Source organism: Plecotus auritus, assembly GCF_963455305.1.
Source record: "Plecotus auritus genome assembly, chromosome: 9".
In the NCBI taxonomy this organism is placed as follows: Eukaryota; Metazoa; Chordata; class Mammalia; order Chiroptera; family Vespertilionidae; genus Plecotus; species Plecotus auritus.
The window spans coordinates 81,288,823-81,305,937 of record NC_137783.1 but is presented as its reverse complement, the minus strand read 5'-3'; the positions used below and the strand labels follow the sequence as shown (position 1 = coordinate 81,305,937).

Here is a 17,115-nt window from a genome sequence, read left to right as displayed (position 1 = left end):
TGGAACAGGTGTTCATACCAAAGAGATATGGCCAGTGGGATAGGAACATGTAGCAGGGCAATCCCTTTGGATGGGGTATATGGGTTATTAGCAGTCCTGGAGAAAAGGTAGAACAATGCCTTCCCTTTGTGTCAAAAATATATTCTCTATAATGTCCCAAAAGTGAACTCAGTAGCTTTCTTGCCATATTTTCTTTTCCTATATATTTACAGGTTGGTTAATGGCTTTACTATCTATTGTAGCTCCTTAGACAAGTGATTGCTTGTGGTGTTGAATTTGGAGGCTGGGGGCATTTGTGGTATGTATCCATCTTGGACTCCACCCTCTCTTTGGGCATATTCAGCCAATCATTAAATCCTGTTGCTTTTACCTCATCAATATCTTTCATATTTAGAATGCTTCTGAATGCCCACTGTCACTGTCTTTATTCAGTTTATTACTTTATACTGTACTGTTAGTTTGGTACAGTACCAGACACAGCCTTGGCCTGTGTGGTTCAGTTGGTTGGTGCACCATCTTATATACCAAAATGTGGCGGGTTTGATTCCTGGTCAGGGTGCATACCTAGGTTACAGGTTTGATCCCTGGTAAGGGCACATATGGGAGACAGTCGATTGATGTTTCTCTCTTGCATAGATGTTCCTTTCTCTCTCCCTCTCTCTCTCTCTCTCTCTCTTCATCCCTTCCTCTCTCTCAAATCAATTTTTTAAAAAGTACCAGAAACAGAGTGGCTTAAAATACAGTTGGCCTCTTTTGTATATATGGGTTTCATAACCACAGATTCAACCCACCTTGGATCAAAATTATTCAGATTTTAAAAAGTTACCTTGTGGCTGATATATACTATGAAGTTAGGCCTAGGATGGTTGCATCTGTACTGAACATGCACAGACTTGTTCTTCCTTGTCGTTATTCCCTAAATGCTACAGCATAACAACTATTTACATAGCATTTACATTGTATTATGTATTGTAAGTAATCTAGAGATTATTTAAAGTATATGGGAGGGTGTGTGTGTGTGTGTGTGTGTGTGTGTGTGTGTGATGGTCAAAATGTATTTCTTTTGGGTAAAAGCAAAACATTTCAAAAGCCAGTGATCTAGATGATCTCTAATGCATCTTCTGGCTTTAAGAGTTTCTTAAAGCACTCAGAAATTCTCCATGTGCTCTTTGTCTTTGCTACATTAAACACTAAGAGGTGCTTTATATACTCAGTATGGGTGTCGTAATACACAAGTGAGAAAACACCAAAAAGACTGCTCCTCTCTCAGTCTTCCACCTTAGTAAATGGAAGCACCATTTTAGACTTTGTATAAGAATTAAATAAAAACGATTTCTGGGTACGGAGAGTAGTTTTATCAGTTATAATTTTGTATTTACAAATTGTTTCATAACCTTTTGCTACCAAGGATTAATTTGATAATAAATTCAATGTGATGTTAAAACTAGATATTTTCTTAGTGGTTCCACCAGGGAGTCATGAGACAGGCTGTTATGGGGTCCGTATGAAGTGATTAAGATCCTCAGTACCCTAAATATCCTGATCTTCATAATCAGAGACAGATTAAAATAGAACCAAAGTTCTTATTGGAACTGATTAACTAGCCTCATTTAACTTTTATTTATCTAATGGGACTGTTTGAGTCAAATAGAGCTTTTCCAGAATATATGAATAGTGTGGATGGAAACAAATGCAAATACAATATATGAATAGTGTGGATGGAAAAATTGGGAGTCTACTTGGAATGTATGTTCATGCCTTTCTCGATGCTCTAAAAAATTATGATTTGTGATTTTACAATTTTTCTTTCCTAAAGAGGACAGACCATCTAAAGTGAATTAGAAGTCAGTTTACACTTTAAAAAAAATGTAATAATAATTTTCTAACTTGTGTGGGTATTATTTTAATTTTGTTATATTTGTAGTAAGGGGTGTCTGAGTGGTAGAATTTCCTCTATATACTCCTCAAATTAAAAAGATAAGACTTTACAGTCATTTCATTAGTAAGGCCTTTGTCATCTCTCAGCTGGACCAATGTCCAATTCTATAGCCTACCTCTAAACAATGAGCTTATATCAACATTCAGGAGTTTAAATGGCTTGAACAATTATGGGAAGGAAGAAAAAAACCCGAATTGACAAGAGTTTAAACTTGCAATGACTGGGAAAAAATATCCTAAATAACTACAATAGGTCATTAGTTGGAATGGAGGCTAAAAAAAAATTGAGTTGTACAAGGATAAAATTACAGTTCATTTACATGAGGCAGTGGATTAAAGACATGTTGTCTGCAAAAAAACACTCCAACAAACTATGCACATTCACTCAGACACAATATGCACATGAATCTCAGGACTCTTTTTTAAAAAAATGTATATTTTATTGATTTTTTTACAGAGAGGAAGGGAGAGGGATAGAGAGTTAGAAACATCGATGAGAGAGAAACATCAATCAGCTGCCTCCTGCACACCCGCTACAGGATGTGCCTGCAACCAAAGGTACATGCCCTTGACTGGAATCAAACCTTGGACCCTTCAGTCTGCAGACTGACGCTCTATCCACTAAGCCAAACCAGTTAGGGTGAATCTCAGGACTCTTATGAGAACTATAGACACAAGTGGTAAATGAAAAATCTATAACACGAATGGCTGCATTCTTTCATGTTATCTCTTTGGAATGCCCATTTTGGACTTCTTACATTAGCCAATTGTAACCTGTTAATTGTGCTTGTTTGCCTCTAGTGCTTCAGAAGTTGTTCAAGTTAAACAATTCTGTCCCACTCTGCCTGGTATATATTTCACAAATCATTCTCCTCTTTGCCTTCTCCAATACTGTTTGCCCTGATTTTGATCCTTATCTCTTGCTAGAGTTGCTACAAGCTCAGTTCCTCTTGTGTTGCCCATATCTAAAATATCCATCATATCACCTGAAGAATCTGTCTAACATATACAATAATCTAATCATATTTTGTCTAGCTCAAACTGTTTCAGATCCCCCTCTGTATGTACACACAAACACACTGCTTAAAGAATAAAATTTAAATTAATTAGGACAGCATAAAAAATGTGCTTTAATCACCATTGGATTTTCCTTCTACTACTACTACTACTTGCTCTTCCATTATTATACTACTAGAGGCCTGGTGCATGAAATTTGTGCATGGGTAGGGTCCCTAGGCCTGGCCGGCAATTAGGGCTGATCAGGTTCCCCACTTCCTGGCCTCCCCACCTCCTCCTTCCCTTGTTCCCTCAGCACCCCTCCACTGCCACTGGTCACCCGTCATGTTCCACACCGCCCCCTGGTGGTCATCGCACATCATAGTGAGTGATCAAACTCCTGGTCTCCTGGTTGAACTCCCAAGGAAACAATTCGCATATTAGCCTTTTATTATATAGGATCTGTGGCTCCTGAAATGCCATGGTCTATCTCAACATCATACACTTTGCACAGGTGAGGATTAGATTAAGCTGTGAGTGACAGAAAAAAATAAAATAAATAAAATAACAGTAGTTTAAACAAGATGGAAGTTTATTTCTCTTTGTGTAAAAGAAGTATGAAGGGGTGTCCAGGATTAAAAGGACAGTTTTCCAAAGATAGGGACCCAGGCTCTGTCTGTATTGTTTGGCCATGCTCTACATGTGGTTTTACCTCCAAAGTGGCTGCATATCCATATTCTATCAAGCCAGAAGAGGGAGGGGTGAAGTGCGCACCCTCTGAGTGATTCTTAGTGAATCCCAGAACTTTAGTGAAAGCTATTAATAAAGGGAATATCTCTTTTAGTTCGATCTGAAGTGTTAAGGCTAATGAGTGCAGCCTCCCTGCCATCATGAGGAGAGAGAAAACCTGGAGGAAGCAGACTTTTAAACCCAGAAAAGAAACTAAGTTCTTTTGATATCATCTGATCCCCAGCATCAAGCTATAGCTAAAGCAAGACATACCCTTGGATTTTTAAATTTCAGGCACACTTTGTTTTATTGAGCTTTGTAGACATTGCGTTTTTACAAATTAAAGGTTTGTGGCAACCCTGCATCAAGCAAGTGTATCGGTGCCATTTCCCCAAAAGTATTTGCTCACTTTGTGTCTCTGTGTATCACGTTTTGGTAATTGTTGCAATATTTCAAACTTTTCATTATTATTACATTTGTTACTGTGATCTGTGATATTATTATTGTCATTGTTTTGGGGCATCACACACCATTGAAGATGGTGAACATAATTTGTAAACGTTGTGTGTGTTCTCACTGCTCCACCAACCAGCTGTTCCCTCATTTCTCTCCCTCTCCTCAGGCCTTCCTATTCTCCCAGACACAACAATATTGAAATTAGGCCAGTTACTAACTCTACAATCGCTTCCATGTATTCAAGTGAAAGGAAGAGTCAATCATTGTGGCAAACTTCATTGTCTTATTTTAAGAAGTTGCCACAACCACCCTAACCTTCAGCAACCACCACCCTAATCAATAGCCATCTATACTGAAGTAAAAAGATTACAACTAATTAAAGGCTCTGATGATAGTTAGCATTTTAAAATTTTTATTTATTTATTTAAAAAAATATATTTTTATTGATATCAGAGAGGAAGGGAGAGAAGGAGAAAGAGATAGAAACATCAATGATGAGAGAGAATCATTGATTGATTGCCTCCTGCTTGCCCCACACAGGATTAAGCCAGCAACCCTGGCACATGCCCTGACCAGGAAATCAAACTGTGACCTCCTGGTTCATAAGTCTATGCTTAACCACTGAGCCATGCCAGCTGGGCAGTTAGCATTTTTTAGCAATACAGTATTCTTAAATTAAGGTATCTACATGTGTTGTTGTGTGTGTGTTTTTTTTTAACATGATGCTATGCATACTTAATAGACTACAGTATAGTGTAAACATAACTTTTATATGTACTGGAAAACCAAAAAATTCTTATGATTCACTTTCTGGTAATATTTGCTTTATTGCAGTGTGGTCTGGAATCAAATTGGCAATATCTATGAGATGTGCCTAAATTATTATGAATTTAGGCCATGGTGAAACAAAAATGCTGTGATTCGATTCAGGTTCATTGTCTCTCAAAATTGAAGACTGAGTTCATGAACAAAGAAGATAGGCAGAAGCAAAGTTTATTGAGAAATAGACAGACTCCCTGCATCAGGGAGGGGGCCCAAGTGGGTTACCACTGAAGCTTTTTTGTCTAGGGGTAGATATATGCCATGCTAGCTCTTGATTGGTCCTTTCAAAGTATTTTGTCTTGCCCTAGCTGGTTTGACTGAGTGGATAGAGCACCAGCCTGTGGAACAAAGGGTCTCAGGTTTGATTCTGGTCAAGGGCACATGCCTGGGTTGCGGGCTCCATCCCCAGTAGGGTTTGTGCAGGAGGCAGCCGATCAATGATTCTCTCTCATCATTGATGTTTCTCTCTCTGCCTCTTCCTTTCTCTCTGAAGTCAATAAAAATATATATTAAAAAAAAAATTCTGTCTTAATAGCATCCATATATTTTAAAGCTCACATCTGCCCCCAGCCCGGTTGCCTTAGCAACTCCCACCCATTTTCCCCTTCCTTTCCCTTCCCCACTGCAGGTTCACCTCTAGGTCACTTTGTTTTTTCTAGGAACATAGCACAATCAGCAAGCTATATCCTGTTCACATCTGCAAGGTCCTGTTATTTTAGGACTTCCCAATTCTTCTCCCAAGGTCCCATCCCTGACTATCTAGCCTTCTTCTATCTCCTCAATGGTATCTAAGGTGGATAAGAAAGACAAGAAGACCTTGGTGGTCGTGGTGGTGTCAATGGATAGCTGCTCTTAATGAGATGAAGAGTGTGGTATTATGCTACTTGAGAAAAAGAGCTAGGTGGACAGCAAAGAAGTTGAGATATAGATTTGTCATTTTGGAAGCGGTACAGTTTCTGGCAATGACATCCAGGATGTGACTCTGGAAAGTGGGTACCTTAAGGAGTATAGATAAAAAATGTCCATGGAGATGACGAGGTCATATGAAAGTTATGTTTACACAATACTGTAGTCTATTAAGTATTCAGAACACCATGTCTAAAAAAAACAATGTAGATACAATAATTTAAGAATACCTTATTGCTGCCCAGCCAGTGTGGCTCAGTGGTTGACGCCGACCTATGAACCAGAAGGTCACGGTTCAGTCTCAGGTCAGGGCACATGCCCAGGTTGCAGGCTCGATCCCCAGTGTGGGGCATGCAGGAGGCAGCCAATCAATGATTCTCTCTCATCATTGGTGTTTCTAACTCTCTTTCCCTTCCCCTTCCCCTCTGAAATTAATAAAAATATATGAAAAAAAAAGAATACTTTATTGCTGCCCTAGCTGGTTTAGCTCAGGGGATAGAGCGTTGGCCTTAAGCCTGAAGGGTCCTGGATTAGATTCCAGTCAAGGGCATGTACCTCGGTTGCAAGCTTGAGACCCCAGGCCCTAGTTGGGGTGCATGTGGGAGGAAACCAATCCATGTGTCCCTTTCACATGGATGTTTTTCTCTCTCTGTCTCTCCCCCTCCTCTCTACTTTCTCTGAAAATCAGTGGAATAGTATCCTCGGGTAGGATTAACAACAACAACAACAAAAAGAATACTTTATTGCTAAAAAATGCTAACCATCATCAGAGCCTTTTGTAAATGCCCCTTAGGGTAGGCCAGTGGCATCATGCCTCACCTTAATTCCGTAAGAACAGATGCTGAGAGGCCAGGGCCCAATTCTCTTCTGGTTTGGTCTTTCCTAATAATAGATCTTAGTATAAACTAGAAGAGTAGCCCATTCAGTCAATCTTCCATAAAATATTTGTCTTACTTTGGACAGGTATTGTGAATTCAGTTATTATTGTTGCCAAGCACTTGGAGTGTAGTTATCCTCAGGAACTAGTTTGGAATTCACTTTAGCACATAGATGAAAGAGTCTTCAAAAGCCCACAGAGCATGAGTTTTGTAACTTAACAAGGACAATTTTTAAGTTAGGTGAAACGAATGCCTATCTCAACCATTCAAAGTGAAAATACATGTAGATTATTCAATGAGTTAACTTGCATAAGTTTATGATAAAAGTAAGTTAAATATTAGCATCTATCTTTCAAGGGCAAGAATTTATTTTTAGAACAGTTGAGTTTCTAGAAACATTTCTTGTCTGCAAATAGCAGATCAGTTATAGCAAAAACACTAAAACTAATTTACATTTGAGACGAAGGCTGGTATTTGTGTTTTGTTTTGTTTTATGGCTAGAGGCCTGTAATCTACTCATCCAGGAACAGTATCATTAAGGAGCAAATTTAAAAAGAAAGGGACCAGTTTGTCTTTATCCCACTGGAAATTGCTATCTGATTTATCAAAAGACCATCCTACCTATGAACAGGTTATTCACAAATGAAGAAATATAATGGCCATTAGGTGCTGAAAAAAATGTCTAACCTCACTAGTAATCAAGTAGATGTAATATGCAATTTTTACCTGTCAACTTGACAATTTGCTAAGGATTACTAGTTTGATGATCTATCTGTCTAGTTTTTCTTTACCTCACTTTTCTTATCACTAGAAATTAAATGAATCAAAGGCCAGGGTACATAAATCATCACAATGAATTTCAAGATCATTAAAGAAAGCAATTTTATTGGAATTTCTGAATTGTGAAAGTAGAAGCAAATTTTCCTCTAGAACCAAGCTTAAAACATTTAGAAAATTTTGCTTTACAAATATGTTCAGAGATCAATATTATTGAGGAAGAGGAAAGAGAAAGAATTGTCTCTCTTCCAATTCGAAGCCTTCTCAGATGCCAGTTATTTCTGATTGGAAGTCTACCAAAGAGTGTTCAGGACCTATTCATCTCATCAGAGCTAAATGCTTGGGCTCTCATTATTCCTTAAGAAATGATTTAGCTTTTACTACATTTTTACCAAGGAACATTTCATTAGGAATAGGCAACCTGAATGTAGCCTGCATTCTTCAATAATGCATTCATGGAGTTGCTGCAAAAGAGGGCCCATTTATTTTTATTAAAAACAGAGACCTGGCATATTATAAAAGAGTCACTATTATGGTCCTCCCTAGAGTTAAATATATTGAATTGCATTTCCCTAAAGATCTCAAAATGGGGAAGAAGAAAAGTTTTTTTACCCACCAAACCACTTAAAGTATTTTCAGATGATGGTGGCTGGCCAGTCATTCTTTGAAATCTTGTTTGGTCATCCTTTCAGCCTGTCCTTGGAGGTGTTCAGGGGGAGTCAACAGGATCTACGTGGCTGGCTGCTACACTCTTCCCTGATCACATCACCCCACATGCTTGTATCCCTTTTCTCTCTCTCCTCTTCAAATACATCTGACCCCACCCACACATATACAGTTTTTATTTTATTTATTTACTAGTGACCCAGTGCATGGATTCGTGCACATTGAAAGGGAATTAATTAGAAGGTGGCTGGTGGGGCAGGACTGAGCGAGATGGGCCGGACATGCTCTGGAGCTAACCTCCCACGGTCCCTCCTGGCTGGCAGCTGTACCTGGGGCGGCTCTGTGGCTCAAAGGGTGTCTGCAGAGTGAGCAGAGGTCCCTCTGGTAGGTGGGGTCCCTTGGCCTGGTGGGGATTGGGCCAAAACCGGCTCTCCAACATCCCCCGAGGGGTCCCGGACTGCCAGAGGGCGGTTACCCGAGACCCCCTGCTGCCAAGTCATCTCCTGCGTTGAGTGTCTGCCCCCTGGTGGTCATTGCATGTCATGGCTACCAGTCGGATGGTCGCTTAGCCTTTAATATATAGAGAACATTTAAACTCAATGAAACTTAAAAAATATGTTTTTTAATTGATTTTTTAGAGAGAGAGTGAAGGCAGGGAGATGATAGATAGATAGATAGATAGATAGATAGATAGATAGATAGATAGATAAACATAGATGTAAGAGAGAAACATGGATTGCCTGCCTCCTGCATGCCCCCTACTGGGGGATTGAGCCTGAAACCCCAGCATGTGCTCTGACAGGGAATCAAACCAGCTCACTTTTGGTGCATGGGATGACCCTCAACCAATTGACCCACCCCGGCCAGGGCACACATACAGTTTTCAGAGCTGAAAGAAACCTTAAAAATTATCTAGTGTAGTGAAAGCCCATCATTTAAATTTACATTTTTGCCAAAAATGTAACAAGATATAATGGCAGTTTCAACTGAATCTCCTGTACAACAGAGGACATATTACAAAGTAAGTCTTCAGACTAAGATGAAAAAAATTTCAAAGGAGAAACACCAAAACTGGTCATTCAACTCATACACCCCACCTATATAAAGAATATGAAAAACCCTATAAAGAGAATGTAAAAAGTCATGGGTTGCTCGTGAGGAGAGGGGAGTTTTGGAGAGAGCAGGAAGTATTCTGTGAGTCCCTAACCCCCTCCTCTGGGATGCTTACCCTCATCTCGAGTGCAGGGAAAGGGCCTCAATAAGACCACTCACAAAACTCAATACTTAACCCCCTGCAATTTGGGGATATTGAGCTCCACCTGAGAAATCTAGAGTAAGGCCTTGCTGGCTATCTGTTCCAATGCAAGAGCAAAGGAGAGGTTGCTAATGTGTTGGGACTAACCTGCATTTATTTTTTTTATTTCTTTTTATAATCTGTATTTTTCTACTTCCTTTGGGCAAAGGACAAGTGTTGTCTATAAATCAGAAGGAAATAATGCATGTGAGAGAGCCAGCACGGAAGTCTTAGGTTCCATACGAAAGGACTCTGTGGCTGTACCATTGGATGCCCATGACTGAAAGGAGCAGCAACCAGCTGGAATACAGATGCAAGCACCCAGGGCAAGGGACTGACAAGTGAAAGCTTCCTGGTAATGTGGGATTTATGAAGAGCCCACAAAATCTGCCAAAGTGCCCAAGAAAAAAAGAGCTGGTTTAAAACCTTCTCTGAGACCAGAGAATATTTTGCCTAATCACTGCAACAGTGCCAGTTAGGTACAGATTTTTCTGCTTCTATTTCCATGCACTCAGACCCAACAGTGGCCAAAATCCATGATTGGCAAGATGTGGGAGGAGAAGAAGCACTAGGCGATGTAGGAGGCAGAGCTACCTTCCCCCTCTTCCCTGATTGCAGCCTTCTCACTGCAACAGGCCAGAGCTGGGGGACAGGAGAAGCCACAACTTTTTGAATCATGAAACAGGATATTTTTATTATTGAATTGAGTGTGTGTTGTGTGACCTGGAGTGACTAAAAGAATGGCCGGAAAAGTCCATGGCCTTAGTTTTTATTTGGAGGTGAAGGGTAAATTAGTGCCTTAGAGTGGATTTATTTATTTATTTATTTATTTATTTATTTATTTATTTATTTATTTATTTACTAGAGGCCTGGTGCACGAAATTCCTGCACTGGTGGTGGGGGGTGCCCCTCAGCCCAGCCTGCACCCTCTCGCAGTCCAGGAGCCCTTGGAGGATGTCCGACTGACGGCTTAGGCCCGTGGGGAGCGGGCCTAAGTCATCAGTTGGACATCCTTAGTGCTGCCACGGAGGTGGGAGAGGTTCCTGCCACCACCGCTGTGCTCGCCAGCCATGAGCCCAGGTTCTGGCTGAGTGGCGCTGCCCCTGTGGGAGTGCACTGACCACCAGGGGGCAGCTCCTGCATTGAGTGTCTGCCCCCTGGTGGGCAGTGCGCATCATAATGACTGGTTGTTCTGCCATTTGGTCAAATTGCATATTAGCCTTTTATTATATAGGATATTTTTAAAAGATTTAAAATAGATTTTTAGAGAGAGAGAGAAAAACATTGACATGAGAGGGAGAGATCAATCAGCTGATTCCTGCACACCCCCTCCTGGGGATTGAGCCCAAAACTCTGACTGGGAATGGAACTGGCAATCATTTTGTGCATGGGATGATGCTCAATCAATTGAGCCACACTGGCTAGGGGAGAAGAGAGGAGATGAGAGAGAGGGAGAGAGGGAGAGAGAGAAAGGGTAAGAGAAAGAAACTAAAGAAAACATTGGGGGAAAATACCCAAAAAACCAAACAAGTGAAGTTCATCTTGGCAGATTTTAGTGCCTGCTAGGTTTCCCTTTGGACCCTGCTCTTATGCTGCCTGAGGCTAATTGTTTTGTATGCTGATTTTGGGTCTCCGTGGAGGTACTTTTGTGCCAGCCAATGTCAGAAGCTGTCCAAGTCTGGCTCTCAGCATCCTGTTCAAAGCTTCAAGTGATCCACAGCTTGTGGCTGCTTTCAGTGGGCTTGCTCTCCCTCTGGAGGAGCCTGAGCCCAGCTCCCAGGTTGGCTTTTTATCAGCACAAGGCCCTAAGGCAGGTGGAGGGTGTGTAAGTACCTGCCCTATTTCCCTGTCCTCCACCAGACCACACGGAGACACTCTTAGGGAGGCCAGTTGGGTCTGCTGGAAGCCAGGAAGCGCCAGTCAGGTTCCTGGGGTTGTAAGGGAATGTCTGGGCCCCACAGCCAACCGCTGACACTTGCCCGAGACTGCTGCTCCTCAGCTGGGTTCCTGGCGCAGAATTGGGCAAGCTGGATTCCAGAGCGCTTCTTCTTAAGGTGGGGCAAGCTGGGGTGGGGGTAGGGGGTAGGGTATTTGCCTTTGCCCAGGCTTCAGCTGTTGGGAGGGGCTTGTGGCTCTCAGGATATCGGTGGATGACTCAGCACAGGCATCCTCTAAGCCATCCTCCCAGCCACTGTCCCCAAATCCCTGCACTCCCGTCTCTCCTCAGGCAGTTCCAGCTCGCACCCCCCTCCCTCCGCAAAAACCTAGAGAGCGTGGCTGGGAACGAAGATCCTGTGGGCCAGTCCCGCAAAAACAGTGGCTTTGCCTCCCCGGGGAGCTCAGCTCTCCGGCAGCCAGAAGCCCTGCGGCTGACTGCGGTGACCAGTTGTTGCAGGGCCGCTCAGCTCTCTGTCCAGTAGAAACCCTGCCGCTGGTCGCTGCGTGGCAGCTGTGGTCGACGCTGGCTGTCCCAGCTGGGGTGCCCTTCCTGGGGCTCCAGCCCTCTCTTTCTGGGGGAACCCTCCTTACCCTTGGCCCATAGCTCCTGAGAGCTTGGCCAGCGCCTCTTGGGATCCCATCCTTCCTACCAGTCTCAATGTGGTTTCTGTCCTTCCTTGTTTAAAAGTCTCTTCTTGGGGGTGGAGGTGGGGGGAGGTAAAAGTCTCTTCTTCAGTCAATCCCCAGCTGGCAGTTCAGGGTGAATACTCCCCAGTTTTATTCTAATTCCAGTTAGATTCCGGGAAGAGATGGCAGAAAGATACTCTTATTCTGCCACTATCTTCCAACCTCTCCATTCCTGAAGTTTTGATATGTCATTCTCATTTGTCTCTCTCTGTTTTTTTTAGAATATATTTTTATTTATTTCAGAGAGGAAGGGAGAGGAAGAGAGAGATAGAAACATCAATGATGAGAGGGAATCATTGATTGGCTTTCTCCTGCACGCTCCCTACTGGGGACCAAGCTCACAACCCAGGCATGTGCCCTTGACCTGAATCGAACCCATGACCCTTGAGTCCTTAGGCCGATGGTCTATCCACTAAGCCAAACTGGCTAGGGCTCTCTCTATATTTTGATCTCAGCTTTTGTTTCTTCTCTGACCCAGTTATTTTTCAGTAATAGGTTGTTTAATCTCCACATATTTGTGTGTGTGTGTGTGTGTGTGTGTGTGTGTGTGTTTTACTTCCTTTTTTGCAGTTGATTTCTAATTTTAAAGCATCGTGCTCAGATAATATGCTTGGTATAATTTTAATCTTCTTTAATTTTTTTGAGGCTAGTTTTGTGACCCAACATATAGTCTATCCTTGAGAATGTTCATGTGCACTGGAGAAGAATGTATAATTTGATGTTCTGGGATGAAAGGCTCTGTAAATATCAATGATGTCCATTTGGTCTAGTGTATCATTAAGGCAGATATTTCTTTATTGATTTTCTGTTTGGATGATCTATGTAGAGCTGTCAATGGAGTATTAAGGTCCTCAACTATGATTGTGTTTCTGTCAGTTTCTTCCTTTAGTTCTTTATATATTTTGGTGCTCTCAATTGGGTGCATATATATTAAGATGTGTTATGTCTTCTTGATGTGGTGTCCCCTTTATAATTATGAAATGTCCATCTTTGTCTCTTCTTACCGTTGTTATCTTGAAATCTATTTTGTCAGATATAAGTATGGCTACACCTGCTTTTCTATGGATCTTATTTGCTTGGAGATTCATTTTCTACCCTTTCACTTGGAGTTTAACTTTGTCTTTGCAGCTTAGAGGTGTCTCCTGAATGCAGCATATGGTTGGGTTTTGTTTTTTGATCCAATCTGCTACTCTGTGCCTCTTTATTGGTGAATTCAGTCCATTTACATTTAGGGTAATTACTGACATATAAGAATTTTCTATAGCCATTTTATCTTTTGTTTTCTGGTAGCTCTGTTGCCTCCAGTGGTTCTTTTCCTTTGTGTTGCTGTCTGGTGTTTTTGTTTGGTAGTATTCATACTTCTTTCCTCTGTTTCCTCTTTTTTAAAACTATGTCTCTCAATTTTGGGTTTGTCATGTGTGGTTACCATTAGGCTATGAAAAAGAAAGTTTCATATATACAATAGTCCTTTTTCTTTTGAATGCATCTGATCTTCATCCTCTTTTGCAGATTCAGACCTTTACTACCTCCACCTTTATGTTGTTGTCACAAATTATCCATTTATGCTGTAGGTTTGTTGGTGAGCATACTTGTAGTAGTTCTATGACCTTTTGTTCTTTGTTTCTGGTAGAATAACCCCTTTGAGTACTTCCTGCAATGGAAGTCTTCTGGTGATAAATTCTTTCAGCTTCAATATGTCTGCAAAAGTATTTATTTCACTTTCTTTTTCTTTTTCTTTTTTTTTTTTTTTTAGAGAAACATCTTTTATTTGGGAAACATGTCCCAAAACAGATCAGTAAGTAAAATAGATTCCAGAGAATATGACCCTTTGCACAGCTCTACCCCCAAAAAAATAACCCTGGGGGTTAACATTCCCCTTCCCTCCTTGGATTTCTATGATCCAAAAAATTTTGGCAGCTCAATGTTTATCATCTGGGTATGGGGCACCATATCCATGTCACTATTCCTAGAGTGCAGCAATGGTAGGGCCCAAGGATCTGCCAACTCTCCCTCCACTCCAACTCAGCACACATTTCTGCCCCACCCCAGAATCTGGGACTAAAATAAGGAGCAAGAGGACCCCTTCACTGAGGTGCTGAGCAGGACTTAGTGCATCACTGTGCTTTGAGAAACAGGGAGGCATTTTATTTTGGCACTTTAAAAATAGAGTGAGCAGAACTGGAGAAGACAGAGAAGGTACCAAAACTGGCAGGAAGAGGCCACTTGTCACTAGTGTCTTGGGAGAAGGGAAGAGGGAGATAGATATGAGAGTAGGAGCCAAGAAAATTAGGAGGGATCCACTCCAAATGACAGAGGGATGAAATGGGCTAGAAACAAGAGAACTGCTGACTCTGGGTACCATACCCAACTTTAGCCTCTACTTCCATCCCAAAGCATCTGGGTACCATACCCAACTTTAGCCTCCCCAGTGTCTGCTGTCCCTGTGTAGCGTCTGCCCGATACCAGCACTCAGTGTCTTCCCTAATACTAATGTCTCTTGACCATGTCTCTAGTGACTTGATCGTGCCTTGTCCCTTGAGCCTGAAGACCAGGCTTTTGTCTACCCACTTCTTTCCCGTTGGTCAAATTGTCCCAAAGGCTCCATCCCACCTCTCAGAGAACTCTTTGGTCCTCAATACTTCCCTTCCCCATTCCTGAGGAGGGGAGGTGGGTCAAGGGCACCTGGTACCCAATCTTCCCTGCCCCTCTTGGAGCCCCCTAGACTTGGATGAATAGTAGGCCAGTAAGTAGGGCAAAGCCTGATAGAAGCAGAATGACCTTGAGAATACTCTGCTGGGAAGTGGCCAGCTCCTGGGGCAGGATTTCCAAGAAGGTGATACAGAGAAAGGTGCCAGCTGCCATGCCCTCCAGCACAGACTGGGCCAGCTGGTGCAGTGGGCCAGCTGACTGCCAGAGCTGCACCCAGCCCAGTGCCCTGGGGTGTCGTGCATGAGAAGAGAATGCCACAGCCAGTCACCACCTTTGCTCGCAGGTGACTCTGCAGCAGCCTCAGGGATGAGCTGAAGGCCAAATACCCTCATGGAGCAGCAAAGCCAGACACAGCTTCATGGCCTCAGCCCGGTCGCTGCAGTCCCACTGCCAGCCCTTCGAACACCAAGTGCAGAGCCAGGGAGGAGACCAGTACACAGGTATGCAGGGCTGAGGGAGCTGCCAGAGCTCTGCTTGCCTGTGGGAGGCTTTGCGCCTGCCAGTGCTGTTCCCAGCAGCGCCCTTGGTGGCACTGACTGCTCCTTGTGAGACAGCGTGAACTGCTCCATCACCAGGACCAGGAAGCAGCCCATGATGAGCATAAACTCTTGTAGGGCAACTGGAGCATCATGTGCAGGGCTGCCAGGGCCTCATCTATGGCAAACAGGTAGTCAGGCAGCAGGTCTAGGAGACAGGTGGCCAGAAACACACCCCCAGCAAAGCAGCTTACAAGGCTCAAGGCTTTCTTGCGAAAGGCTGAGGCTTCCGGGTTAGCTCCAGGCTGGCGAAGGACACGGATGGGCACCAGACTGTAGATGAGCGTGAGCACCAGCAGGAGCACCAAGACCCCCAACTTCACCTCCAGTCCCACGGGCACTGAGGGATCCGAGGCCACTGCCCCTGGGTGCCACACCAGGAGCTCTGGTTCTCCCAGGGCCCCATGGTGGCTGTGGTTGCTCCAGTGACTCTCAGACCTCACAAGGGTCTCACTACATGGCACCCGCTCGGTTCCAGCCTCCAGTCGGGCCTCACTTTCATTTTTAAAGGATTACTTTGCTGGACAGATCATCTTTGACTGGTAATTTCTCTCAATAGTTTAAATATTTGCTTCCACTCTCTTCTGGTTTGTGGAGTTTCTACTGAGAAGTCCAATGTAACCAAATGGGCTTTCCTTTATAGATTACTTTCTTCTTTTCCTTGGCTGCCTTGAGAATTCTTTCTTGGTCATTAATTTTTGACGGTCTTAATACCATATGCCTTAGAGAAGACCTCTTTGGATTGAGGTAACTAGGTATTCTGCTTGTTACAGCCAGGCTCTTTTGCTTATTCTTCTATGGGCACACATAATATTCTACTTTTTACCTTGCTTCCAAATGCTCTCTTACTTCTCACCTGTTCAAGATCCTAACCATACTTTAAAGCTCAGGAAAAAGGGTATTTTCCCCTCAGGAAGTCTTCTCTGAGCCTGGGATCATCTCACCTAATTCTGAATCTGTAGAATTTATGGTGCTTGATGTTTACTGTTTTACTTTGTTAGTCAACTTTTATTATACATGTTATATTTTGCCAATAAAGTCCTAAGTTCTTGATGCCTCTATATGTATGTATGTGTGTGTACACACACATATATATACATATATATATAATATATATAATATATAATATATATAATATATATAATATATATAATATATATACATATATATACATATATATATACATATATATACATATATACATATATACATATATACATATATATATATATATATATATATATATATATATATATATATATATATATTAGCTGTACCCAGCCACGCGTTGCTGTGGCTCAGTCTGGTTAAATGGAAAAGAAAGAAAAGAGAAAGCACACGTTTCTAATATGTTTAATTTCACAATGCTTGTGGGTATACAATATTTTTTGTTGTGCCATTGTCTGTGCAGATATAGAGATTGTCTGGTTTGCTGACTCTAGAACATGCAACATATTGTCCATGTGAGAAGCAATCCGTGTCTAGATCTAAACCGCACAATTCTAAAGATTGGCCCTGAGCTTTGTTGATGGTGATTGCAAACGCCAATTGAATTGGGAATTGCAATCTCTTAAATTGAAATGGCATATCCGTTGGAATCATAGGAATGCGAGGAATGAGGACATCTTCACCTTTGAAAGGTCCTGTCAAGATTGTTGCTTCTACGACGTTGCTCATTAATTTTTTTACTGCAAGCCACGTGCAATTGCAAAGCTTTGGCTGGTTGATATTTCGCAGCATGATAATTGGCAAGCCGATTTTCAATTGCAGTACGTGCGGTGGC

General features: G+C 42.2%; 1 pseudogene across 1 annotated transcript; it reads right to left on the bottom strand.

Annotated features, from left to right (window-relative positions):
• Window positions 1-14,805: 14,805 nt before the first annotated feature.
• Window positions 14,806-15,816, bottom strand: LOC308233221 (zinc transporter ZIP1-like; annotated as a pseudogene). The gene has a single exon. The product of its transcript is annotated as a zinc transporter ZIP1-like (transcript).
• Window positions 15,817-17,115: the final 1,299 nt, after the last annotated feature.